The sequence below is a fragment of the Sinohyriopsis cumingii genome, chromosome 8 (genome assembly GCF_028554795.1).
Source record: "Sinohyriopsis cumingii isolate HCF-2022 chromosome 8, ASM2855479v2, whole genome shotgun sequence".
In the NCBI taxonomy this organism is placed as follows: Eukaryota; Metazoa; Mollusca; class Bivalvia; order Unionida; family Unionidae; genus Sinohyriopsis; species Sinohyriopsis cumingii.
This window is the reverse complement of record NC_142968.1, coordinates 104,026,649-104,053,368: the sequence shown is the minus strand read 5'-3', so window position 1 is coordinate 104,053,368 and position 26,720 is coordinate 104,026,649. Positions and strand designations below refer to the sequence as shown.

The 26,720-nt window shown below is 41.1% G+C and overlaps 1 long non-coding RNA gene across 2 annotated transcripts in view; it reads left to right on the top strand.

Annotated features, from left to right (window-relative positions):
• Positions 1 to 26,043, top strand: part of LOC149794285 (uncharacterized) — a 34,302-nt gene extending 8,259 nt beyond the window's left edge. The window contains exons 2-6 of one of the 2 annotated variants that reach the window (XR_016422619.1): positions 23,883 to 23,996; positions 24,164 to 24,375; positions 24,861 to 25,020; positions 25,266 to 25,373; positions 25,800 to 26,043. This is a non-coding gene — a long non-coding RNA (uncharacterized LOC149794285). The remainder of the gene's footprint in view (positions 1 to 23,882; positions 23,997 to 24,163; positions 24,376 to 24,860; positions 25,021 to 25,265; positions 25,374 to 25,799) is intronic. The other variant, XR_016422620.1, reaches the window with a different exon arrangement.
• Positions 26,044 to 26,720: the final 677 nt, after the last annotated feature.

Genomic DNA, 26,720 nt, shown 5'->3' with positions numbered 1-26,720 from the left:
GCATCCTTGTCTTTCAACGTAGATCCTACGTATCCACAGGCTGGTGTTTGTCCTGTGGACAACGGTCCACTTGGATCGGACATACATGAGCATGTCCGTCCTGAACATCATGGAAGACACAAGCGTAGAAGATTGCACATCGGTCCACATCTTGAAGCGACGAGAACAGGTGAATCAATGCAGTGAACTGCGCTTATTTATAGGTAGAGGTAGGATTGAAACGGATCGAGTTCATTCACCAATCCGAGCACGCGTTACAAAATTCAGTCAGCCCGCATCCAATCCGAAGAGAGCAGTCTGTGACATCACGTGGTCTATATAGATTCGCTAGCGCTTGTGTGCAGTCAGTCTATGCGACAGTGATTCAACATGACGGAAATTCAGAAAACGATCCATTGGGGTGCACCAACAGGGGAGACTGCCCAAGGGAACCCGGACTTACTTTCAGAAGAGGTGAATTGGGATTTTGTGAATTTTCTCTCCTCGCAAGAATTTGTTCCGGAGCCTGCGTTACCTTCTTCATTACCGCAAGTGGAGAATTTTAGACAGAGACAGAAAGAAGAATTGGAGAAATTTATACAACGACAAAAGGAAGCGGAACAAGCTTTTCTCCTACAGCAGTAAGAAAAAAACAACAGCAACAACAGCAAGAAGAAGTAGCAGCAAAGAAACAAGAGGGTGAAAATCAAACGGTCACGGTACTGTTGGACATTTTAGCGGAGTTAAGAAGTCTGAAACAAATGTATCAGACTTCTTTATTACGACCGAAGAGAATACGACCTTCCCGAGCTAAACACGTCAACCCTGTGACTAAGCCTACCGTACCACCCTTAGTGATTTCAACCCAATCATCATCAACATTACGCAGTCCAGAAGTAGGCCTTGGCCGTGGCAAAGGCTTAAGGCAGTTAAAGTTGATTGCTTAAACTCAACCCTACACCATAAAAAAGGCCCTTTTCAGGGCTACCCACATTTCTCGAAAAGAAATACAATTTCAATTTGCCAATCACTCAAAAAAAAAAAACCCAAACATTTTACCCTTATAGTACGTTTCTGTGTATGAGTGCGTGAGTGTACGTTCTTATTTTAAAATCACAACTCAAAGACACTTACCTTATATCATTCATTTATTCTTTTATCCATTTTTTACAATCCAGTTCACAATTCACAACTCAACACTTTAATAAAAAGTTCATTAACTTCTTCTGTTTCCTTGTTTAGTCTCTCTGTTTTTTGAATTTTTTCACCGTCACACTCCTTTCCTCTTCTTCCTCCTCCTCGCTTTCTTCCCTTCTTCTTTTTTTCTCCTGTTTCTTTTTCTTCACCTGTCTTCTTTCTTCCTCAGAAGAATCCCTCTCTTCCTCTGAAGAATCCCTCTCTTCTTCTTCTGAAGAATTCCTCTTTTCTTCTGATTCCTCTTGTTTCTTTTTTGGGCAATCTGGAGACCAATGTCCTTTTTCTTTACAATAATAACAGGTATCTTGACTTTTGTCTTTTTTAGCCCCTGTTTTTTTTCTTTTTTGACGGTCTGGACATTCTGAAGACCAATGCCCTTTCTTCTGACAGATATAGCAAGTATCTTGACTTTTATCTCGAAAGGAAGGAGAGTAGTCCGTGGGTTGATCTGAAGAGAATTTTCTAATGACCCCTCGCAAAGCTCTGACGAAACGTTCGATTTGGTTAGTCTCTTCCATCGTTGTACTCGGCTTGAGAGTGAAATGAATAGTGAAAGGACAAGACACACACCCTTTTATATACGTTGGTCTGCCATGACTATAAATTAGTCTATGGTGTTTAAACTTGAGTCATTTGACGTTTTGCACTCAAGATGAAACGATCCCATTCATTCGAGAAGAAAGAAGAAGAAGAAAGTAAGAGGCAGAAACGTGATCTATCGCCTCGTACCAGAGCTGAAATCTTGGCACAAATTCATGCCAGTGATTTTGAAGAGGACATGAGTGAACCAGAATTTGAAACTTCTAAACCAAGTTCGTCAACCTTAGACAACCCTGAAAAATACTATTCCATTCGAGAGACGGAAAAGCGCTCCTCTAGAAAATTTAGAACCACGGCTTACACCTACACGGTGAAGTTTAAAGATTTCAAGGCCGACGTACCCTTGGAGAAAGCAGAAGGGTTCATCACCGAGATGTGGGATTCTTTGCTCACCGCACTCAAGCGACAATGTCAACCCAAAGAAGACGATCGCTTGACACTATCCATAGATCACGACGGTTTGAAATCCCCTGTTTGGATCGAGTTTAGCAGACCCGCAGAACTAACCCCTTCCAAAGTCATGGACAAGATTCAACACGTACAACAATCTAATGACCAGTTTGACATCACCGATGGTAAAGCCACACTGAAAATGGCTCACGTCTCTCTTCCTCAAGGGACAGGACGCAAAAAGATGTTATTGGTGGACGAACTTCGCAACACCAAAACAAGTCTCGTCCGAATTAACAACCCTCAAGACCAGATGTGTTTAGCCCGTGCCATCGTGGTGGGACGAACCTATGCCAACAAGAACGACACGGTAGAATGGAAAAGAACCTGGGAGAACATTCGAAAATCGAACCGAACCAAACAACGAAACGAAGCAGAACTCCTGTTGCAACAAGCTGGCCTGTCCAAAGACACACCCTGTGGCATTCCTGAGATGCAAAAATTGCAAGATGCCCTAGCTCCACGCTACACCTTGAAAGTGCACCCTCAAGAAATGCGCGGGCCTCTGTTGTTTCGAGGCCAACATTTTAAGGACGGAAAATACATTCATGTCTATCATCACGATGACCATTTCGATACCATTACCAGTATCACCGGATTCCTGGGATATGTTTATTATTGTGAGAAATGTGACTATGGTTATAATAATCGAGAGCAACACAAACATTGTGGATGGAAATGCTCAGGATGTTTGGCCTCTCCACCCTGTCTGAGCGAAGAACCAGTGCCTTGTTCAACTTGTCTGCGCACGTTTGTCAGCCCTACCTGTTACCAACAACATCTGAGAACACAAGGTTCACAGAAGAAATGTGCTTGTCAACTCCTGAGATTGTGCCCTACGTGTGGACAAGGCATACTTACCAATAGTACCAAGGCACACGTATGTCGAGGAAAGAAAAAATGTCACATCTGTCACCACATCGTGGACTTGGAACACCAATGTTACGTGCAAAAATACCAACCCCCACCAGAGAAAGAGGACGGTCACAAGAAGAAAGGCAATTTCATCTTTTTCGATTTCGAATGCATGCAAGAGACCGGCATTCACATTCCTAATTTCTGCGTGGCTCATCGAGCGTGCGAGAAGTGCATTCAAGAACCTATCTTCAGTTATTGCCCTCACTGCAGCAAAATTCCTGGAGGGCGTGAAAAAATCTTTTGGGGACCGAACACGCTAGCCGATTTCGCTCGATGGATCTTAGACCCCATTGACAAGACGTGGAGCCAAGAGGACATCGAACGTTACGGAGATTGTCATCGTCATGCCACAGTGATGGCTCACAATTTCTCCGGATACGATGGACAGTTTCTTTTGAGGTACTATACAGAACATGGCACCGAACGTCCTAAAGTGACTTTGAACGGAGCCAAAATCATTTTCATGCAAGTGGGACAAGTGCAGTTTAAAGATTCGATGAGTTACTTGGCCATGCCTTTGAGTCGAATGCCTAAAACGTTTGGAATGACAGAAATGGCTAAAAGTTATTTTCCACACTTTTTCAATACGGAAGCCAATCAACATGCCGTTCTACCCCATTTGCCTGAGGCTCACTATTACGACCCCGACAACATGCGTACCGAACAACGAGAAGATTTCTACGCTTGGTACCAGGCTCACGCCTCGGACCCTTTCGACTTTCAGGAAGAAATGCTAAAGTATTGTCGTTCCGACGTGGACATTTTACGGCGTTGCTGTGGAAAATTTCGAGAACTGTTCATGGAACACGGAGGGGTCGATCCTTTGAAAGAAGCTTGCACCATTGCCAAAGCGTGTTCCTTAGTGTATCGACAACGATTCATGCCTGAAAACACCGTGGCTGTCATCAGCCCTCAAACGACCCACTTTGTCAAGCGTCAATACTCGGTCAAAGCCCTACGCTGGTTACATTACTTGTGCGACAAGGAAGACGAGTGGATGCAACATGCCCGCAACGGAGGAGGCGAAAAAACCGTCGGAACGTATTCGGTCGATGGCTGGGACTTAGAAAACCCCAAGATCGTGTGCGAGTTTAACGGTTGCTTATTTCACGGATGTCCCGTCTGTTACCCTGACCGTGACACTAAAAATCAGTTTTTACAACGGACCATGGAAGACCTGTACCAGGACACTTGTCAGCGACGCCTAAAGTTGGAACAGGAAGGATACCAATTGGTGGAAATGTGGGAACACGAGTACGATCACCGTATGAAAACCGATCCCGAGTTTAAACGCCTCGTGGAAAGTTACCAGTTCATGGACCCGCTGAACCCGAGGGATAGTTTGTACGGAGGAAGGACCAATGCCACCTGTTTGCTGTACCAAGCCGACGAAGAGAAAGGAGAAGAAGTCAAATACTTGGACGTGTGTTCGCTGTATCCCTACGTGTGCAAATATTGTCGCTTTCCTGTAGGGCACCCGCAATTGTTCACGGAACACATCGACCTGGTCAACATTCGACAATACGAAGGCTTGATCAAGTGTAAAGTTCTGCCTCCCACGAACCTATACCATCCCGTCTTACCTCACCATTGTCAAGGCAAACTGATGTTTCCCTTGTGCCGTACTTGTGCCGAAACGTGCAACCAAGATCAGCCTTGTCAGCAGAGCCAGGAAGAACGGGCCTTGACGGGAACCTGGGTCAGCGTAGAATTGTTCAAAGCTCTGGACATAGGATACCAACTGTTAGAAGTGTACGAAATTTGCCACTTTCCCAAGACACAACAATACCACAAGGGTGATCCCAGTCAGAAAGGCATTTTCGCTGACTACGTGGATGCCTTTTTGAAACTGAAGCAAGAAGGCAGCGGCTATCCTTCCTGGTGTCACACTCCCGAAGACCAAATAAAATTCAAAGAGAAATACTATGAACAAGAAGGCATCACTTTAGACCACATCGAAAAAAACGAAGGCAGGCGATCGTTTGCCAAAGTGATGTTAAATTGCTTGTGGGGTAAAATGGCACAACGACCGTGTTTACCCAAGACGGAATATTTGACAGAACCTTCCCGCTACTTCCAGATGATTCACGACAAAACCAAATACATGAAACACGTGGACGTCGTTCGAGAGGATTTGATCTTGGTCAATTACGAAGAAGATCTGGACTTTGTACAAGACGACCCTTTTGGAAATGTCATCATTGCGGCTTACGTGACAGCGCATGCTCGCTTAAAATTGTACGAAGCTTTAGAACTGTTAGAAGAACGCGTCCTGTACTTTGACACGGACAGTTGCATTTACATCCATCACCCGATTCAACATCACCCTGACATCGAAGGAGACCGTTTAGGAGCCTGGACAGACGAGCATCCCGACGACAAGATTCTAAGTTTCGTCAGTGGTGGTCCCAAAAATTACGGCTACGAATACCGTGACAAACAAGGAGAAGTGCACACGACGTGCAAAGTGAAAGGACTGACTCTGAATCATCGTACCAGTCGAGTGGTCAACTTTGGGGTATTGAAAGAAGCCTTGCAATCGGGAGAGGATGGAAACTTTAAAGTGACCACCTATCAACCGAACAAGATTGTACGTTTACCCACTCACCACATCGTCAGTCGACCCTTGGAAAAAGTCTATCAAATCGTGTACCAGAAGCGAGTGCGACTTCCCAATCATTTCACCTTACCGTATGGTCGGTATTGGTCTGTATATAAAAAGGAACCCTAGGCAAGATCGATAGTTCATTGTGACTACCAAGACCGAGCAAACAAGATGAATACTTTCAGAGAAACACAGAACAAGTTGTTTAGAAAGGCACAATTCAAGTGTGAGGCTTCTGAAGTGGAATGCGATTGTGAGCCTTGCGATGGGTACGATGCTGTACCTTGTGACCTGAGCGATGGCGTAAAGCATCATGGGAACTTTAGTGTCCCTACCCCTATCATGGAAAGTGATGCTGTGCGTGTCAAACCTGAGGGATGCGAAAGTGATGCCGCTCGTCCTCTTGGACATTTTACTGGGTTTCGTTTTAAAGGGGAATGTTCACCTTCACGTCTACCCCCCTACGGATGTCATCCAGCCCTGAGCAAACTCCTACCCATGTCACTCAACCCTCATCGAAACGAACCTGTGAAAGACGAATATTCGTTTCCTGTGCATTTGTCGGAATACTGCGACTTTGAAAATCGTTTTCAATCGTTCAAAGGAAAATGGCCTAAGTATCTAGGAGGACCGACCCCCGAAGAATTAGCCAGAGCCGGATTTTTCTACTTGGGCGAAGGAGATAAAGTCAAGTGCTTCAGTTGCGGTGTGTCACTTCACCACTTGGAACCGCAAGATTCGGCCTACGTAGAACATGCTCGATGGTCACCGAATTGTCATTACTTACCCTTAGTGGGACCGAGACATTGAAGTAACTTCTTACCATCATCTGTTCATGGATACTTTACAAGAGAACATTCGTGCTTTGCCTGTGGAGTTGAGAGAACGCATTTATCGAGAGCTGGTCAAAATACAAGTGAAACGTAAAGAACAATTGCATCCGTTACGTCACCGGTGTTTGAACCACTGGTACCTGAAGGCTATACAAGGATTGATTCAATTGAAAGTGTTCCATCGGACAGACATTGATCAACGATCCTCTAGTTTTAAAAAGGATTGGTTTGGTATGGACGATTCTACCTACATCATTGTAAACGTACTGCATCGAATTCCAGAGGAAGAGTTAACGAATTACCAACATCTTGAACACAATGTCAACTTGGTGAAAGAGGAAACTTGTGAACGAATTGTAATGTGTAGATTAGTGACTCAACGATTTAAATTCGACACTGAAGTAAAACCATGTTTGTGCAAAGAGTACATTTCTTGTGTCAGACCAAAGAGGATTTAGTATGACCTATTCATGGATACTTTGCTAGAGAACATTCGTGCTTTGCCTGTGGAGTTGAAAGAACGCATTTACCGAGAACTGATCAAAATACAAGTGAAACGCAAACTCAAAGTGATTCATCCGTTTTTAAATTATGCTATGTTCCAAAGTACAAGAAGACTGATTATGAGTGGATATTACATTAGGCACAAAGTTAAACGAGGCTATTGGCCACCACCCAACGATTCCAAAAACAGTGTATATACTTATGGATACTTTACAAGAGAACATTTTGGGCTTGCCTGAGGAGTTGAGAGAAAGGATTTACCGAGAGCTGGTCAAAATACAAGTGAAACGTAAAGAACAATTGCATCCGTTACGTCACCAGATCTTTAACCACTGGTACCTGAATGGTATAAGAGGACTGATTCGTCAGAAATTGTTTCACTGGTCGGACCTTGTTGAACACTTTCAGTGTATAAATGATGATGATGATGATGGACCAGACGTTCGTAATTTTGGTTACTTCGAGATTCACTTACTGCAACGTATTGAGGAAGACGAGTTAAAGGATTACCAACATTTGTTACATGGAATCTGCTTAGAAAAAGACGAAACATCTAGACAAACTCTGACGTTTCAGTTACAGTATGTAACATTTAAATTCCCTACTGGAGAACGAACGTGTTTGGTTAGAAATTACCTTTATTGCTTCCGAAACAAAGACACTATAAAATCAAGTTGCCATGCCACGGATTATGTCACATATCATTCAACAGATTCCGTGGAAGGAACTCAATGACCATATTCAAACCGTGGATCATTACCATCAATTATTACAACAACTGTATCCGTTCAATTTGGGACGACAAGTGGTGTGTGTCTTAGTGACTTGTTTTCTGGGATTTTGTTTACCAGCCGATTCTTTGTGGACTCTTTACGACCAGTACTTACCACCTCAATGGCCTTAAATGGTCACGAAAAACTCCTTTTGCTCAAAGCCTTGCGTTTTCATCTGGATACTTCTCGACCTCAACAGGAAAAAAAGATTCGTCAACTTTTAGCTACCCAAGACTTGTATGACGATGTGTGTGTAGCTTGCGACTTACATCCCCACTGGACAGATGTCCGTGCCTGGAAAGAATGGGGTTTTGAGGCTTGGACCCAAGAAGTGGCCCAGTATGCACGAGAGTTGTTCAAGGAAAAAAGTTACTTTTCAACCCGTGTTAGTGACGGTGCCAGAAGAACCCGTCACCCAGGACAGGACTGTCGTGGACAGACCTGAAAGACCCTTTCGGGAGGACACTTGTGTGACCTTACCCCCTGTTGAACTGGTTAGAACATTACCCAAAACATGTTGTTGTACAGACACTTGTTTTTATTCCACGTTCATAGTTATCATGTGCCTTTTATCCTTGTACTTAAGCCTTTGGCTTTTATGTATTTTTGTCTTTCGTATTCATGTTTGAAAAAAAAACATTCAATAAACGTGTTCTGAAAAAGTATATAAACTCTTGTCTTGTTTGTTTTCGTGTCACAAGTGACATTTCTCACACCATGGCTACCTCTACTGTCTCTGCTCCCTCTTCCTCTACTGTCAAAGTCATCGACGAACACTTAGATCGTGCCAGTTGGGAGGCTTTGTATCTTCACCATCCCTTTAACATGCTCATTGCTGGACCTAGCGGTTCTGGCAAAACCGAATTCGTCAAACGTTTGATCGAACATAAACATCATTTGATCGATCGACCCCCTCAACGGATCGTGTGGTGTTACAAAGAGTGGCAATCGGCGTACAGCCTCTTGCGAGAAAGTCAAGGAGATTCCATCGTGTTTGTGGAAGGCATTCCTAAAGAAGACGACGGCATCGTCTCTGACTCCCGTCAAACCCATTTGGTCATTTTCGACGACATGTTAGGAGAAGACGAAGAAGAAATTAAATTGTGGTTCACGCGCAAAGGGCATCACCGTAATGCCAGTGTCGTTTACATCACCCAAAATTTGTTTCAACAAAGTAAAGCCCATCGCACCATCAGTCTCAATGCGCATTACGTGGTCTTGTTTAAAAGCCCTCGAGATAAATCGCAAGTGCAAGTCTTAGCCAAACAGTTAGGAACGCCTTGGCTGACTCAGGCGTAAGACGATGCCACTCAAACGCCACACGCCTATTTACTCGTCGATTTGAAACCTACGACTCCCGAGGATTTGTGATTTCGTACCCACTTGTTTCACCACTGGTGCCAAGACGGAGGGCCTGTCCTGTACACGTCTCCGTCCTCGACTTCATTTCACTCCCCATAAAAAAATCTATAAACACCTCAGACCCTTTTTCGTCTGTCTCACACAATGTGAACATGATGTCCCTTCAGTCGCATCTTCTCGTCAAATTGATTCGTGCCTTGTATGGCATCAGTCGAGAAAAAAATCCACAAACACGAGCCCGTGTCTTAGAAGCTAGTCTCAAAGAAGTCTTACGATGGTTCACGGTGACGGCACGTCAATTACTCCAAGGAATCATTCAGATTCCTCATCAAACCAAACGCTTTTTCGATCGAAACAAAGTCGCTTTGGTCCAACTGGCCGATCCCCGCATCGACACTCAAACCAAAAAACAAATCATTTTGAAACCTGGAGGGAGCGGTACTCTAGGAGGGGTCATCATTCGCTCACTCTTAAGATGGGATCCTAATGCCCCCAAAGTTATCCCCAAGACAAAAGTCCAACGAAGTCCCAAGAAGAAAAAGAAAAAGACCAGGTCCCCAATGAGAACTTCTCCAGTGGCAGGACCCTCCTCTGACCAGACACCACCACCACCCCGGAAAAAGAAAAGAAGCCCCCAGAAAAAGAAACAGAAAAAAAGTACCCAGAAAAAGAAAAGCCCACAGAAGAAAACTAGTCGCAAGAGAGGCACTTCGGCCAGGACGCAACCTTACACTCGCAAACCACGACCTGCCACAGCGGTGACTGCGTCTCCGGCAGCCTCATGTTTATCCACTTCTCCGTTGATGACACCCAGAACTGAAGAGTACTTGGAGACGTTGATCACACCAAGAACTTCTCCGTTGATGACCCCCAAAAGAACTTCCCCAGTGGCAGGACCCTCCAATTTAGTGGCAGTGGCTGCTGCTCACAAAGTACCTTCTCCCAAAATCAAAGTCCAAGAAAGATCGGGCATGTTACAAAGTTTACTGGATTTGTCCAAGCAAGAACTGGCTCGATTTAGTCCGTTACGTACCCCTGCACGACGTGTCATGCCTGTCCTCAAACTGATACGACGTAAAGACAATCAGTGGCGACGCGTTCCAGTATAAAAAGGCCTGTGACCAAGTAGGGGTATCAGTGAACTTGTAAAAGATGTCACCTCCAAGAAGCCAAAAAAGAAAGAGACAAAGGCAGACGCGTCATCCGAAAAAGCGCTTAGCCAAGCATCGACATTACCCTAAGAAAAGACACAGTCGTTCCAAGAAAAAGAGGCGTCAACAAAGGGGAGGATTCCTTGGCGATTTTGGGAAAAACATTGTCACCTTTATGACAAAGCGATAGTCCCAAAAAAAAAGATAAAAGGGTGTGTGTTAAGTCATCGACGTTAGTGTCTGTTCGGTGAATGTCCCGGAACCCACAAGCAAAGATGTCACCCTCCAGAAAACCCCAAGGAAAGAAAAGGAAAGGACTGCCACCACGTTTAGCTAAACATGGGGACATGTTATCTGTCCTGTCCAAAGCTTCTCCACCCCTACGAAAAAAACTCATTCAAACGGCCTCCAAAGAGGTCATCGATACCGTGTGCGAATGTTGTTTGAACGTTTTGAAAGGCACGATCCCTTTGTCCAAACACCAGAAACAATGCTTAGGCAAACATCGTCACGTTCTTCGGAAAAAGGTTCGTAAGAAAATTCCCATTTATCAAAAAAATAAGATGTTGGTCCAACGTGGAGGCATTTTGCCTCTCTTGTTAGGCCCCATACTGAAAGGAGTCTTGTGAACCATGTTGGGAGGACTGGTGGGAGCAAGATAAAAAGGCCCTCGGAAGTCCCAAGATCTCAGAATCGACCCCTGACAACCCCATGGAAGGACGAAAACTAGCTTTAGTGCCTTACAAACGATGGATGGAATGCCATCGGTGGCAAGAACAACGCACCCCGCATTTACCTCCCAATCCCAATTTGAGCGAAATGTCCCAGTTACAACACGAATTGCAGTCCTTGATGGATCGCCAAGATTTGTCCGAAACAGAAAAATCGCAAAAGTACGGTCAACTCTTGCAACGATTGCAACTCTTTCACCAGAAAGCTTTAGACGAAACAGCTCTACCCACTCTGAAAGATTTTAAGACCTTGATGAAAAGTCCAGCATCATCACCAGTACCAGTACCAGTACCACCAGTACCAGTACCACCAGTACCAGTGACCAAGACGGAAAAAGGAAAAGAAGAAGAAGAAGAAGGGTTTCAAACTCCACCAGAAAAAGTACGCAAGTTAACAACACCACCTACCTCCAGAATTGGATGGATTAAAAAGATGATGGCCACCCCTTCTTCATCACAAGAGAAAAAGAAAGTGAAGACAGAAGTGAAACAAGAACCGATATCCCCCGCTCAGACATCCTCCTCCTCTTCAACACCTATTGCCGGTCGCACACGCAAAGCATTGCAATCCAAGAAAATACCCCAAGAGAAAAAGAGTAGCCTCTTCCAAGAGTGGGTGCCTTATTAAGACACCAACCAACATAAAAAAATGGAAAAAGTCTTAGCCAGCATTTACTACGATCCCTCGCATCCTGCAGGTTACGCAGGAGTTCAAAAATTGTATCGTGCTGCCAAAACTCGACTGAAAAGTCTCCGTTTACCTCAAGTGCAACGATGGTTACAAGAACAAGCTACCTACACTTTACACAAACCCATTCGACGCAAGTTTGCCAGAAGTCGCACCCGAGTGGAAGGCATCGATCATCAATGGCAAGCCGATTTAGCCGATGTCTCTCATTTGGCCAGCTACAATCGTGGCTACAAATATTTGTTTTGTGTCATCGACGTCTTTTCCAAATTTGCCTGGGTCGTGCCCTTGACTTCCAAATCGAGCAGCGAGTTAGTGCGAGCCCTGCAACGGGTGTTGAAACAAAGCGGTCGTCACCCTCTTCGATGGCAAACGGACAAAGGCACCGAATTTCTGAACCAAGCTTTCCAAAAAGAATTGAAGAAACGTGACATTCATTTTTTTACCACCGAGAATCCCGAAACCAAAGCCAGCATCGTGGAACGTTTTCAACGCACTTTGAAAGAACGCATGTGGAAATATTTTACGCATCACCACACTCTGAAGTACATCGACATCTTACCGCACCTGGTGCAAGCGTACAACCAATCTTACCATCGAAGCATCGGACGTGCCCCGCAAGACGTGACTCCCTACAACGAAGTGCTGGTGTTTGAACGCCTGTTCGGTACGTCCCCGACGAGAGCTGTCCCCAAGAAAAGTGGAGAGTTGACCGTAGGAGATTGGGTGCGCATTGGCAAAACCAAACGCACTTTCGACAAAATTTCAGGATATCCAAACGTTGTCCTTCAGGTTCAATGGTAGTTTGTTTGAAATTTTGGGTGGACATCCAACAATGGTCGCACACAATATGAGCCCCAAGATCAACAATAATATGGATTTTTACAAAGCTTTTGGAAAACCGGTAGAACTGAACCAAGGACTGAATTTGATGTTTGTGTACTCCGATGTGGTGGAGTACAACGTGGTGGGACACACCTCTGTGCCGTTACTGCGTGTCATTCCTTTCAAAGTGGATAGTACCACAACCAGTGACCAGGAAGGTGGAAACACCTATCACGTTCACCGGGAATTTGTCCATCCTCATTATTTGCCTGTCAGCAAGTCGTATTTGGACACGGTCAACATTGCTATAAAAGGAGATTTGGGACAAAATATTCCATTCACCAAAGGAAAAGTCACGATGAAACTCCATTTTCGAAAAGGGTTTTCTCACGACTCGTAAGTAAGTCATGTATCCAGTGTACCGAGGGGTTGCTCGACAGCGAGGACACGGTTTAGGAGACATGTTAAAATCGGCCTTTCGTTCGGTGGCCCCGGTGTTGAAACCGATGGTGACACGCGGATTGCACGCCTTGAAAGATGCGGCACTGACGCAAGGCAAAGAATTTCTCCAAAATGTCATCATCGACAAACAAAACCCTAAAGAAGCCTTCATGAGGGCAGGCAAAAATGTCTTGCTGCAAACGGGCAAAGACATTTTGGGCCGACGAGACACACCTATAAATGCCCTGCACGCTACCGAGTCAGGCATTCAGCAAGGACAAGGCAGAAAGAGACGACGAAGAAGAAAACACCCTTTCACCAGACTTCAAGCGAGAAAGGCCAAGAAATGAAGAACCGTTCGAGACTTAGACGTTTTCGATTATTGAGAAAAGAGACAAAAAAAAAATGATGCACCGAGAGTCTTGCGCTTGTTCCAAGACGGAACTGGATCTGTTTGCCATGCCCCCCACCATGATGACGATGCAAGAATCCCAATGGGTGGAATTTCATCCCGTCTCCTCATTGGCCGATTCTGCTCCCATCGAGTTTGAAATCAAGGGACAGCCCGAAGATTACATCGATCTGAATAGCAGTTACTTGTACTTGAAAGTCAAAGTTCTAGATAAGACTGGAAATGATATAGACACTGAGCCAGTAGCTCCCGTCAACAATTTTATGCATTCTTTGTTCAGCTCAGTGGACTTGTACTTGAATAACAAACTGGTCAGCAGCAGCATGGATACTTACCCTTACCGAGCGTACCTGGAAAATCTCTTGACGTACGGAATAGATGCCAAGGATACTCTTCTCAATGCTTGCGTGCTATGGGAACCTGACGAAGCGGGCGAATTTGATAAAACAGCTCTTGAAGCTGACCCCAAATCAAAAACAACCACCAATGAGGGATTTGTAGAACGAAGAAAGAGAATCATGGGAGTCAACCAAAGTTTAGAACTGATGGATCGTTTGCATTTGGACATGTGGTTGCAAGAAAAGTATTTGCTGAACGGGGTGGATGTCCGCCTGAGACTGAATAGCAGCAGTGCCGCTTTCCATTTAATAGCTGATAGTGACGATAATTACAAAACCAAAATCCAAGAAGCCAGACTCTACGTACGCCGTGTGGAAGTGTTACCTAAAGTAGGTAACGAGATCAGTCAGACTTTGAGCAGAACGACCGCCAAGTATCCCATACGACGCGTGGAAGTGAAAACTTTCACTATTCCTAGGGGACAGAAATCCATGATCGAAGATCATCTGTTCCAAGGATAGCTACCCAAACGTTTGATCGTTGGTATGGTCTCGAATGAAGCCTTCAAAGGAGCCTTCACTAAAAATCCTTTCAACTTTCATCACTTCAACGTGAAGAAAATCGAAGTCAGTCGCGATGGCAAGACCTTGTGTACCCGACCTTTCGAACCCGACTTTGAGAAGAAGAATTACTTGAGATCGTACTTGTCCCTGTACGAAGCCACGGGACAGTTAGGAACCAACACCAGTCACGGCATTACGTACGACGATTATGACGGAGGTTATGCTTTGTGGGCTTTCGATTTCACTCCAGACCAAGGCAGCGACGAGGGACATTTCCACCCTATAAAATCCGGCCAGATTCGTGTGGAAATTCAGTTTGGAAACAGAATCGGTGATGATGATGTAACGTTGAACGTCATCCTGTATGCAGAATTTGATAATACGATAGAAATCAACAGTTTGAGAGAAGTCATTCTAGATTATTAGAAGCCATGGAAGACTGTTATCCCTCTTTACCTAGTGGAGAAACTTTGGACATGAAATGTGAGGAGACCATAGAAAAAGAAGAAGAAGTGATCATGATGAAATCGAGATGGCCAGAACAAGAAGCCCATTTAGTCTGCTGTTTTGCCAAACACTTGGTCGACAAAATGACGGAATTGATCAAGAAAAATTGCTATGGATGTCAAAACGATCATCCCAGTCAAATTCAACACGATAAATGCCTGATGTTGAGTCAAGAAGAAAAATTGGACGAGTATCTGGACGAAGCTTGGAGTCTCATCTCGAACAAAGACGTGTTGCACCAGTGGTATAAAGACTTGCGTGAACATTCTTGTCCACCATTAACCACTCAAGAGATCCATCGTATCGAAGCTCTCCTGAATCAGAGTGAGGAAACAGAACGAATAACCGTTTATTCGTCAGACATTTTCAAGCAAAAAGTCAGGATCGAATTGACGACTTATTATTACTTGTGAAGAAGAAGAAGAAAAACCCACACAAATCAATGGATACCTGGGAACTTTATTACCTTTTGAACCACAGTTCGTATACGGCTTCTTGGAATCCTGTCGTCTGTGCTAAAGATGAACTCCCTCATCGCAAACCTAAAGACCATCAAGCTTACGTGATCAACACGGACGACAGTCATCTCCCAGGAACCCACTAGGTAGCCGTCTACTTTCCTCAAGAAGGATGTGTGGAATATTTCGATTCGTACGGATTACCCCCTTTGGAAGACGATATCATCGACTTTATGAGAAAAAATGCTCAGACCACCCGATTCAATAACGTGAAATTACAAGGCACAGATTCCTTGGTGTGTGGACAGTACTGTGTGTATTTTCTGCATCATCGCAGCCTGGGCTATTCCTTAGAACATTTAGTGACTCATTTTGATCCTCGTTCTTCTTCTAGAAACGATGTGAAAGTAGATCGATGGTTTTGTGACCATTATGCTTATCTTTTGTCTCAAGCTAGGAAACGTAGTGTCCATCAATGGCCTAATGATTTCCAAAAGTGGAAATCACAATTTAATTCACAACGTTGTCAGCCCTGTTTAAAGTAGATTGTCAATTGAGAAAAAAATGTTAGTGATTTGAAAAAATTGTTTGATGTTATATTGTTGGATTATTGTTAAAAATGTTAGAGTTGTTGTTTAGTGTTAAGTGATTTTTGAATAAAAAATGTTGTGTTTTGAAAAAAAAATGCCTTTGTCTTTTGTTTAGCTATAAGAATGTTGGATTGATGCTCTTTGATTTCTTACTATCCCTCTCATGACACTCACTGAACGTTGCGGCTCGAAAACCGTGTGGGGGATGTTTTCCTTCACGTCCGCGCTTTGACTTTAAGAACCGGGGTTGTTTCCAGTCTAACCATCCATTGTCGACTCATCCTCCTAAGAAGATGTGCTCCAAACTAGCTAAGCTCAACGAAGCCTACGTGAATTTGCATAGAGTCAGACAAAGTCTGATACCGAAGCCGGAAGAAATAGAGAATGTGAGAATGTTAAAAGTCACTGAAGACCTGATAGAAGAGCTCTTCAGAGAAGAAATGAACAGAGAGAAAGAAGAATGGACAGAGAAGTACAGATTTCAGAGACAGCAGCAACAGCAGCAACAACAACAACAGCAGCAACAACCTGAAGCTGACAGAGGCTTTGTCGATTGTCGTATCGACACCAAAGAGTTCTTCTTCTCTTTCCGAAGAAGCAGACCTATCGCCAGAAAGTCAATCCTCAGAGGACATCGCATTATTAGAAACTAAAAAATGAATGCCATAGCAAACAAAAAAACAGCCCTTTTCAGGGCTACCCCAATACTCTAGAAAAGAAATAACGATCGATTTGCCAATGTGTGTAGGTAGAGTAGTGTGAAAATAAACACTAACTCTTTTTTTAAAAAATGTGAGGGTATGTGTTTGTGTGTTTGTAAGTCCTCACGTACGTTGGTATGAATAGTAGATTAAAATCATGTTTGTTTTGGTGTTTGAGGTGTATATTTGGAGTTAGATTGGATTGCTTTGCGTATGTGGATAGTCTATTGAAGTGATTTATAAAAAATTTAAAATAGTGATGGGTAGCATAAAAAGTGAGTGAGTGTTTCTTTTAGGTCCGCGCGTTGTTGTTTTTGGTCATGATCTAGGTAAGATCAATTTTATGTTTTTAGGGGGATGTTTTCCATCACGTCCGCGCTTTCAGTATAAATTGAAACTCGTTCGGCAGTCCAGCTACCCTTGTTGATTGATCAACACCACCAGAAGAATGAACACCAGAATTGTGAAACTGTTAGAACTCCAGATGCACCTGGAATATGCCAGGCGCATAGTAAATGAACTATCAGCGGAGGCTATCGTAGAAGAAGCAAGAATAAAGAAGGAAGAGGAGGAGAGAAGAGAGAGGGAAGAAGAGGAAAAGAAAATAGAAGAGAGGATGTCGTACAATATTCAGGAGACAGAAGATTGGGGTGCTGAAGCGAATCATCCTCCCTCTGCGCTCCCCAGAAGAAAGGTGAAAGAAGACTGGGGAAGAAGATGCGTGTGTGGCGCCAGGCCAGGAAGGTGCAACCATTAGATAGGTGCATCTGGAGTTTAAAAAAAACAGCCCTTTTCAGGGCTACCCAATACTCTAGAAAAGAAATAAGGATCAATTTGCCAATGTGAGTAGTGTGAATATAAACACTAACTCTTTTTAAAAAAATGTGAGTGAATGTATGTTTGTGTGTTAGTGTTTGTAAGAGCTCAGGTATGTTAGTGTGAATAGTAGATTATAGGTTTCTTAGCGTATGTGAAGAGTATAGTTAGGGTTTTATTATATGAAATGAGAAAGTAGGGGGATGTTTTCCTTCACGTCCGCGCGTTGTTGTTTTTGGTCATGATCTAGGTAAGATCAATTTTATGTTTTTAGGGGGATGTTTTCCATCACGTCCGCGCTTTCAGTATAAAACTAACAGTGTTGGTCATTGGAGCCCATTCTACGGAATAAGCAAACAAGAAGATGCCAGCAGCTTCAGCTTTATACAACGATCTTATGGGAAGTTGGTATTGGATGGTAGATGGATTGAGTGTAGCAGAAAGGGTTGAACAGGAATGGAGGTATGCAGTGACAAAAGACTTCGTCTCAAGACAAGTAACCAGCCTCCACTTATCCGTAAATATTGTAAAAGAAATGATAGAGGATGAGGAGAAGAGAATCAGAGGTTTATTTAACCCACCGTATGTGAAAGTGGGTAAGTTAAAAGAAGCAATAGATCATGTGACGAGTGCAAGGTGCTTTCTAGAAGACATTGTAGAATGGAGAGATTGGTATTTCGCGAAGTGGGGGTTAGAAAAACTTAAGAAAGCTGAAGAACTAATGAGGAATGTGCTGACCGAAGAGGTCAAGAAGATCAAAGAAAAGTGGTCAAAGGAAAGAAAAGAAGAAGAAAATAGAAAAAAAAAGGATGAACTAGAAAAACTGAACACAAACTGGATGAAAATCCAAGAGAAGTTCCGGACCATGGGCCACCCGGACTGGCTGCCGGAAACAGAAAAGAAGAAGAAGAAAGGAATGATGGACAAAATAAGAGGATGGTGGAAGAAGTTAAGAAGTTAAAAGAAGAAGAAGAAGAAAAACCCAAAGGCCTTTTTCAGGGCCCCCATATTTCTCGAAAAGAGATAGCCTTTCAATTGCCTACCCCTTTTTTAAATTTAAATTTAAATTTAAAAAAAATTTAAAAAAAAAAAAAAATCCCATATTCAATTCCCCCTTGTCCCTAGACAAGCCCAAACTCTATTCCCATGTTAATTTCCCTTGTCCCTAGACAGACCCAAACTCTATGTTAAATTCCCATTGTCCCTAGAGTGACCCACGATTTTTCTCCATGTTAAATTTCCATTGTCCCTAGAGTGACCCAGGGCTTTTTTTAATGCTAAGTCCCATTGCCGTAGGGTGACCCACTTTACTACTTTCGCTAATTACTTAATCATGTATTTATTTAGGGCGTTTAATTGGAAAGTTTGTCCTTGGCGCAAAATATGACATAATTCACTTCGTTCTATTTTGCAACGAATGGAAGTTGTCCAGTGGCAATACCTACCGGAAATGCTTCTAGCGCAACCCCCATCGACTAAAGAGCTCTAAAAGAAAGGGCAGATACTGAGTTTACCGAAAGAAGCTATAGGACGATACTAATGGTATGGAAAAATGGGAACCAGCCTGGAAATGGGTGAACATAAAATAATAAAATAGAGTATATATGGGTTATGCTGACCAGGATTGATTAATAATGTAAGTTATTTTATAGGAAAAATAATCTTTTGAGAGTTTATCCTAGTTGTAAGTGCAAAAAGAGAGACATTGTTTTATGGATGGCATTTCAGTCCTTTAACAATCTTGAGTTTGGAACACTCATTACTAAAATTAGCACCTGACTCTTTTGTGCGGAATTGAAAGCACATGTTTCAAACACATGCAGGGCCAGAAAATGCCGCGGCTCGTATCCTTTCCTCTACACAGAATCTGACATCCAGGTTTCATCTATACTGATAAATATATGTTTGATCATGAGCACTCAAAATTTTTAAATTATTGAATTAGTAATATCATGGTGTTTGCATAGGTTTACTATGGGAACTGAATTAGTAACGTGAGTCCTATAGAGGGTATGTAAGTTTCTTGAGTCCGATGTAAGGAAATATTTGACGACTAAAGTGGGAAGCTTTCTACTAGCCGAACCAAATGTTTACACTTCACAAGTGAAAAATAGATTTTCTTTTTATTAAATGTTTCCACCCCATCCATCACCCACTCCATTCTACACCAATGAGATTAATGACTAAATTTACTACAACACCAGAGAGGAGTTCATCGATTTTACAGTAAATTAGGACAGTGACGTTTAAAAAATGTATTCTCTATAATGTTTTAACAGCCCCGGCCCAAGGATGTGCGGGACCGAAGGTAGCAAGCGATGAGCTGGGCACCAAGCAAAAAGATCACCACAGTAATAATAATGTATAGTCAGCAGCGCGGGGCCTCTGAAAGCGCGGGGCTGACGGTGGTTTCCTTGTTCGCCTTGCCTTAGGGCCGGGCCTGTGTTTCAAAGTGTGCACTCTGTAAAATTAATGTATGTTGTCATATGGAAATCAACATACTATGTTCGTTAATACATTTATTGTGCTGATTGATTGAGAGAACATTGTTTGAGTGATGGTATTGTAGAATCATCACAGTGCGCCTGTCTCTGACAGACTTCCGAGTGTAACATTTGAGTAGGGTAACAGATGCTGCACCCAAATGTTGTAGTCGTTTGGTTTGCACGCAACACTTATATATCCCCGACGTCTCTATCTTTTTCAAACATGACGATGATCATGGTACGAGTTGAATTGTCTCGTTGATTTTTTTTTAACCTAAACACTTTCCGTACTTCCTTTCTTTATGTATAATGTCTTGATGGGCGAAGTTCCTTGCATCTCTTCCATTTTTGTCTCCGTCTCTCATAGGTGATAGAATCATTAGTGACCTTTGCCCTCAAGATGTCTTTCAGAATTTTAGAGAGCATAGTGTTATCCCTGTTAAGATGTTGTTTACAGCCTTTGTGTGTGTCAGACAACTATCTTAGATCAAATTACTTCTTGTGCGTGTAACTGGTTCTCTCTTCTAATGTGTTACTTGTTCCACAAACACACGCACACTCATATATGTATCTAAGCATGTATGAGTGTGTTCGTACATGGACGAGAATGAATATATATGCATGTACCCCCACGTTTGTGCAAAGCGTATATTTTTGTTTTACTAGTGCTTTTATATACAATACAAATTGCATGTTTCTGCGTTAATTGCACGTATAAAGTTTTTCAGAATACAATGAACATGTTTCAGGAATTATTAAAGCTTAATTTAAACTGTAATAAGCGCGTTCAACGTTTGGGGAGCCGCGGTGAGTAAATTGCCAAAATTTATGACTCGAAATCCAAGGTATCTCTGATTGACACCCACACGTGACAGCCCAGATCAGCAGCCTCTGTGTGTCCTTGGCACTAGCTCTAACTGGTATTAATTTACTTGGTGTACGTTTATCTAAGCCCTACATTTCCTTCGTATGATAATGTCAACAAATTGTCGAAGGTGCCGTTAAAATTTATTAAGTATTGGAATAGTAAGCTGTTTCCTTTTAGAAAATAAATTTGATTTTCGGAGTGTGTGTGTGTGTGTGTGTGTGTGTGTGTGTGTGTGTGTTTGCAAGATGAATCAATAACTGACTCGTAATAATGAGATCAAATATGTACATGACACTGATTTGAGATATATGTCTATTCCATTTACTCATCACGACTACACCTATCATTGGTACCACTGTTATCGGCACCTCTTAAGGTCTTTGGGGGCCACCATAACCCAGCTAACACACAACGTTTTCACAACGTTGCTATATGGTTCTGCTTTGGTTACGTGGGAAAATAACGTTTTGGCAACGTTGCTAAAACGTTACACATGAAAATGAAATTAAATAGTCATCTGATCTAAAAGATATAGCAAATTACAAATGGTATGTATATGCATTGATCCTAATACTATGGACAAGAATTAATATAATTATTCCAAAGAAATTATATAACGTTTTTACAACGTTGTACCAATGTTGTGGTTAACTTTACATTGTCAAGGAGAACACTCACAGTTTCGTAGTTCATCCATTTTTATTTTCAAAACCAATAACTAAAAAGAAGTTGCAATTTTTGTAGGAAAACATTTTACTCGTCAGCTTTTCTTATTACAAACATGAGGTACTGCCATTGCCGTAACAATATTTTACGTATCTACGAACCAAAGGCTAGCTCATCCTGTACCGACCGAATCGCAATTGAGGCAGAGACGTATCTCCTGTTTCCCGCTATTTTGAACCACCAAGGTATGAACATTAAATAGTTAAATAGTTAACGTATATTCGCATATTTAGTGCAGAAAATAACGTTTTTTTTATTGGTCGATGTCTGTTGATGCAATCAAGCACTTGTAAACTGCTACGAGCTTGGCGCGAGGCAATGCCATAGTCTCAATTGCATTTTCAAACGAAGAAAATGGGATATATCGGCCAACGTGTTCGACTTGTAAAAATGACCTAACTGCTTGGCATATTTCTGTGACTTTTATCAGACTATTATTAAGCAAATTATATTGTTACACTGGTACATTTTTGGAACGAAAAATATCGAGGATAGGATAGGTTACCATGATAAAATGCCTTCCGTTAGGCTAGCATTTCGAACTACGCGCGCTTAACTCAAGAGCGTAAGATTTATCGTTCTTGACCAAACATTTTTTTATATAAAATTACCAAGTAATATAAATTGATTTCAATCACAAGTGAAATTCAAATGAATGTATGTTCAGACATATGTATACATATGCTGATTTATATAGATGTGGAAAAAGACAATGCACATTAAAGATTAAATTTTGATCATTACAGACATGGCTGTAAATAATCTATAATATAGGTATGTTTTCAGTGATAAATTATGTAAATGTCTTTTTGTGAGTTATAAACACAGCACATATGAAAGACATCTGTCATCAGCTATGCAGTATATTTACTAATTAATAAGATGGAAGAACTTGTTACATTTGAAGTTGATGGGTCTAGGTTAGTCCTACCTGTAAGACCTCTATGCTGATTTATATTGTGGGCGTCAAGCACAAAAACATGTGTTATGTCTTACATTGTAGGACTAGGTCTGCATGGTCAGTTCTGTGATTGGGGATCCACGTGTTCTAGAGAATCATGCAGAATATTCAACCAAAAATTTGCAAATCATTTTGCAAGCCCTATATTTATTTCTTTACTAAATTCTAAATTGATAATTGTGTACGTGGTCTTTATTATTACTGAATAAATTTGATGCTGCAAAATGATAATTGTGGAGAGCATAAGCTTAACAACAGATTTTAAGTAGACCCAGAATCAACCTCTTTTTAATTTTGTTTACAAATATCAAAACATTATGAGGTATGAAAATAAAGAAAAAGAGTTTAGAGATTGAGCATAAGTCAGTTTATCCTACATAATGCATACATTACCAAATCAACAAGTACTATTACTTAATTTGCATGTGTCAGATTGTCAGGAATTATGATCCCATATCAGGTGCTTAACTTTGATTTTTTGGGAAAATTATTTTGACTCATTTTACTTGAAATAAGCGTATAGTTCATGTCACACTGGCAATAAAACAATGCATAAATGACTTTACTATTTTGAGAAAAGGATCATACATTTTAAGCATAATGTGCATGTTTTGATAAGAATTAAATATTTGCCTTGCTACAGAGCATGACTGTAATATGCATGGAATCACAAGTATCATACTTTTTATAGTCTAGGACTTAATTGTACCTGACAAAGCTTCTTAAAGACTGATGATGAACTTTGATTACTATTGTCATTTTAAAGACATTACAGAAGACCGTAGAAGTTGAAGCATGATTTACATATTTGATATGTTATTACTTATTACAGAATGAGTGATGTTATTAAGAGGAAACGTTTACAGTACAGGAGAAAATGAAAATCAGCTGCAAAATCACTTGTGAACATGAGAAGTGACACTGAAAATAATCCAGATATTAATGATTCTAGTCACAGTGTGAGTTTTCAGTCTAATGATGGTGGTGAGGTAGACATTATAAATGTTGGTGTTCAATATTAAGGTCATATACATTGAGTCAGCATCAAACTTTGTTTGGAAATGGAAGATTATGACATGAAAGCACAAGTTTTTGTTGATTAGGACTGGTTGGCCTTCTGTTAGGATAATGTGACTGGGTGGGACATCATGTTACATGTCTGTGGCATGATGCCCCAGTTCTAGACATCACTATAAACTGCCACACTGCAGACATCGTAGCGATATGACTGAAAGAAATTGTTAAAGCTATGTTAAAAATCCAAATCACACACACACACACACACACACACACACACACTTAGTTGTACCTATAAACAATATTTACAATGGATTCTTTTTTCATTGATGTGTCTACTCTGTTTTTCATTCCATCGGTTTATTTATTTTATTTTCTTAGGTACACCATTGTCTTCTCTGACGCCAAAACCATCTATATTGGATGAACACTTTACAGACAACAGTAGAGAAACAAGGAGGCCGGGGAGTAAAAAATTACAGGATTCCAGTGACAGTAAGTTTTATTTCTTTTCAAATAAATTGTACAAAGAGCAACTATTTCATTTCAAAACGTTTTTCATTGTTAGACCAATGTTCACTCTACAGATCTTTACAAGGAGTTAATAGGAGTAAGTCTGATCTTTCAAAACAGATGTTTATGGTATCATAAATCTCTTACAGATTTCCAGCTCAGCGTTCTAATGAAATTGGGTACAATAATTGAAAATCAACAGGAGCAGCTGGCCCTTCTTAGGAAAATTATATTTTTTACTACACAAAGCCCAGACACAGAATATACAGACGAAATTATTGCAACTCCACCTGATTCAGTGGAGGAACTAGAGGGTCTTTGCCAGAGGTTGGAGGAGAATCCCGAAGTCTCCAAGAAGATGGTAATTTGGGGCCTTATTTTCTCATATCAAACTGTTATCGTGTCTATAACCTTTATTTGGTGTTGTGAACCTCAATGTGCATTGTACAAGTGCTGGGGCGCCTGCAGAATTATTTTCGTGGGGGTGGGGTGGATAAGCTGTAGTGGTCAGCTATTAAGGTTTTGGATGTAGGTCAAAACATGTACAGAGATGAACATTTACAGGTGTTTTGCTACATATACACCATTACATATTTTTTGGCATTTTAATTCAGTCTTAGAGTGAATGCAATTTATGAAGTTAAATGATTCACGGTGGTTAATTTGTTTTATAATTGCTGTTAGTACATTGTATTGCATACTTGGTGTTGGCAAATTGTTTCAAATTAGAGCAAACAAATTTGCATGCAAAATCATGGCAAAAATACTATATTAAAGCATATTTTGTCACATTATTATTATTATTATTATTATTATTATTATTATTATTATTATTATTATTTTCAGATATACTAATTGAGCTCCTTAGGCGGGTGTAATATGAGGGATAGTGTCCGCAGGATGATGAGACGGCTAGGAACAAAAAGGCTCTGGTTAGAGTATAGTCTAAAGGGACGTAAAGGGAAAAACGCATTTCAAGACCTTGTGATATGCCGAGTTTTGATAAGTAAGTATGACTTGATTTCAATTGTCTATTTTTTTTAAATGACTCGACGAGGATTTTTCCATGAATGGATAAGGTACTACATGTTTCTTCACGCATACTGCAATTACATCTATATGAAAGAACCTGAGACCATATTTCAGAGTACATATTTTATAAATACTCCATTGATTATTGCTGGCATTTAGAAAACTGCAATGCATTCTTTGTTGTGAAACTTATTTTAAAATATTGTGTTACTCTTACAGAAGCTTGCTTGAAAAATAATGGCAAAGCGAAAGAAATTGAAATTGAAGAGGCCACATTGGAGACCCTCAAATATGCACCCAAGCAAACGCGGAGGGATAAAATACAAGGTTAGCCATTTGACTCTTATTTCATCAATATTGGATTCAGTTTTTTAAAGCATTGTGGATGCATTTCTAAATTGCAAACAAAATCAGCTTATCATAGTTTCCAGGACTATTAAAGCTTGAGTACAGCTAACTGCAATCTTCATCCATCTTGTCTGATAGGACAAGTGCTTCCACTTGGAATTTTTATTCACATACAATATTTGGACAAAATAAATTCATCTTTGCGCAAAATGATTTCACCATCCACTTGCCTGAAATGACACATTAGTACAAAGTTATCTTGTCACTTGGCTTAACACTATTAAGGGAAGCACAAGTGCAGTGAAGAAAGTTTCATAAAGTTTAATAATGCTGTTAATGTGACTTCTGCATATGTAAGCGGTGCTGAGATGATATGTGACTTTTAAATTATTTTTTAATTTGCAGGTGCCTGAGCAGAAGATGAAAGAGATACAATTTAGAATGGAGGAGGAGACTAATTCTGAGTCCTAATCTTAATTAAATCTCGAAAATAAACAAAAACTGATAATACAATATATGTTGTATTGTTTCCTTTTTCCTTTTTGTCTTTTAAAAACAAATGTTTAAACCTTCAGTCTGCATATTCAGGGGATTCCTTATCAGGCAAAAGCAGTGTGGTTTACCCATCTACTTTTACTTTACACCCTGCTACCTAAAAAAAAAATAATTATCCTCATTGGAGTAGATCTTCCCAAACCCATGCCTACTTTGTGAACTCACATGTCCCATTTAAATCTAATGGAAGGCCCTGCTGTTAAGTCTGTTAGGAAAACTACCCAGCAAGAGGATTCCATACAATGAACAGAAAGCAGTGTTTGCATATAAACCGTGTTAGGACACCTACACTGAAACTGATTGCAAACTTCAGAATGGAGGTATGAATTTGTATTAAATTAGTATCATTACTATTTTATCTAAGATTCATTTTAAGTGTATGAAATGATCAATAAAAATTCTGTATTGTGAAGAGTGCATTACTATAAGTGCAACTTTGAACTGATTTGTGAGAGTTGTCATGCATCAATGAATGCAGAGTGCTATTCCTGTTAGTATTATTATTATGGTCAAATGACTGGTGATGTTTGGTTCGTCATGAATGAAAATGGTGCAGAACTAACACCTAATACTGTCGCAATGGCAGTCTTGACATTCCTGCTATCGCAACTCCTAGCTGGATGGTAATGTTGTCGATTTTTGGACATTCTTGCCAAAAGTGCGGAATATGTGTTTCAGAAACACAAGCCTCTTTCATCAGATTTCCATATAGGATTTGAATGTTGTAAAAATGTTGTAGGAAGGTTATTTAATAACGTTAGAAAACAACTT